This window comes from Macaca mulatta, chromosome 6 (assembly GCF_049350105.2).
Source record: "Macaca mulatta isolate MMU2019108-1 chromosome 6, T2T-MMU8v2.0, whole genome shotgun sequence".
In the NCBI taxonomy this organism is placed as follows: Eukaryota; Metazoa; Chordata; class Mammalia; order Primates; family Cercopithecidae; genus Macaca; species Macaca mulatta.
This window is the reverse complement of record NC_133411.1, coordinates 124,746,319-124,748,804: the sequence shown is the minus strand read 5'-3', so window position 1 is coordinate 124,748,804 and position 2,486 is coordinate 124,746,319. Positions and strand designations below refer to the sequence as shown.

Genomic DNA, 2,486 nt, shown 5'->3' with positions numbered 1-2,486 from the left:
CATAGTCTCACTGTCACAAGGCTGCTTGGTAAGAACCACTTTTTTTCTGATCCGTAGTGATTTGCACTTCTCCTCAGTAACTATGTTTATGCTTAAAATAATTAATGCCCTCCATTTAGCCCACATCTTTCTTCTTATGGAGCTGTAGTACACATTAATCTCACCTGACTTTACATCTCATTTAAGGGAGAGCATGGGAGAAAGTTTTGTAGTTGAGAAACTGAAATAAAGGGGGACTAGTACCAGATTATAATTACGTCTTACAGTTTTCAATTTTTAAAAATGTCCTAGACCAGTGTTTCTTAAATCTGGGAGCTATATTAACCTTGTAAACGGAAGAAAATTTCATGAAGTCTCAGAACTATGTCTACTTACTTGAGTGGGAAAAATACTACTTTATGGAACAAAAGTCTTATTCTACAAGCAAAGTTTTCCAAATACGAATTGTCACTGCAAATAATCTTTAAAACAGGTGAAGTTATTTTTGTACTATCTTTAAAATGAAAAATTAACACTTAAAATTCCTCACAAAACTCCCAAGTCACTGAGAATGCAGCCAAGTCTGCCCCACCCAATTTGAGAAAATCTGTATCAGCTACAAGTTTATTTCTATATTATATATTCCCAATTATATTTGAGGTCTTTGGAGGCCCTGACAGTGTGAGGCACCACACCTATTTCTTTCTTCTTCCTTCCTTTTTTTATTTTTTATTTTTTTGAGATGGACTCTCAGTCTATTGCCCAGGCTACAGTGCAGTGGCGTGATCTTGGCTCACTGCAACCTCAGCCTCCCAGGTTCAAGCGATCCAGCTGCCTCAGCCTCTTGATTAGCTGGGACAACAGCTGTGCACCACTACACTCAGTTAATTTTTCAGTCTGGCCTTGAACTCCCGACTTCATGTGAGCTGCCCACCTTGGCTTCCCAAAGTGCTGGGATTATAGGCATGAGCCACCATGCCCTGCACACCTATTTCTTTCTGTATGGATTTAAAGGGGAAAAAAATCACAGCGTATTTCTTTTAATTTGTTCATGCAGTATGTAGTTATCTGCATTCCATTTGTCTGTGTTTGCTGAGTGTGTGAATAGCTGGTGTCATAAGTACAGACAAGGCCTTCAACTTTGTTTTGCACATGCTTTAAGCCCTACTTGTATTCTCAAGTGTCAGGCTCTCTCTGGGGTGGGCTGATGACCATTCTTCCACCTGGAGATATGCATTTCATCCAGCTACTGGCAGCTGCAAGAGTTTCAAGGCCTAAGAAAAGCTTAGTCCTCTGAGACTGCTGCTTGCCCAGAAATACAAGTCATACTTTTGTGATATCTGGTTGCTTGCCATATGGTGTCTCAAGGGGTCTGGGATCATTTACTGCAAGAATTCAGTGGGATCACGTTACAGTGCTCAGAGTCTAAGACAGGCACACAAGAAACACACTACTACTGCATGACCTTCTTTAGCAGCATGTGGAAATGTTGCAAACCATGGGATGGCTTGGATTAACCCCATAAAGAGACAAACACGGAAAGAACTGACTGGGATTCCCAACAATCTTGGAGTTCAAAGGACCCATTGTAGGGCTGTTCTGGAGTGTTGGATGGGGTGATAATTATTAATAGTTCTATTTGGTTCCTATAAAAACAATCACTTCAAAAACATTGATTATTAAAAGTCTCATAGAAAATTTATTTTTACCACTTCTCGGCCTTCTGGGTAAGAGCAAGTGTAGTATCTATTTATATCAGTTTAATATCTGATACATCCTCTATGGGAGGATAATATATTGAATGGATTTTTGGAGTTAGGAGATGGACTAGGAACTTGCCCCACTCCACCTGTTAACCTGGTATTGTAGTACCTCCAGGAATGGTGCATCCCTTTCGGGGTATAGAATGGTTGCAACAAAAAATAGATCAAGGCTGGGTGTGGTGGTTGATGCCTGTAATCCCAACACTTTGGAAAGCCAACGTGAGAGGATCGCTTGAGTTCAGGAGTTTGAGACCAGCCTGGGCAACATGGTGAAACCCCGTCTCTACAAAAATTATACAAAATATTAGCTGAGTGTGGTGCAGTGTGTTTGTAGTCCCAGTTACTCAGGAGGCAGAGCCAGGAGGATTACTTGAACCCAGGAGGCAGAGGTTGCAGTGAGCTGAGATCGCACCATTGCACTTCAGCTGGGGCAACAAGAGGGAAACTCCATCTCAAAAAAAATAAATAAATAAAAAATAAAAATAATAAAGAATATTTTTTTTTTACTGGGAGGAACAGTGTCAAAGTTTTGATGTTGTCTTTCAGTGATAAGATGACAAATGGCTTTTCCTCCTGCTTCTCTCTATATTTCTATACTTTCCAAATGAGCTACAAGAATGTAAGTGTAGACATTCATACTCAGACTGACTGGCTCCACTATCTAATACCTAGGTGGCCCTGGACTAATTTCTAATCTCACTCCCATTTTTTTTCTGTCAGATGAGGATTCTATTAATAATGCCT

The 2,486-nt window shown here is 40.2% G+C and overlaps 1 non-coding gene across 1 annotated transcript; it reads left to right on the top strand.

Annotated features, from left to right (window-relative positions):
* Positions 1-1,686: 1,686 nt before the first annotated feature.
* Positions 1,687-1,873, top strand: LOC114679202 (U2 spliceosomal RNA). Its single transcript, XR_003730873.1, has one exon. It is a non-coding gene; the product is annotated as a U2 spliceosomal RNA (small nuclear RNA).
* Positions 1,874-2,486: the final 613 nt, after the last annotated feature.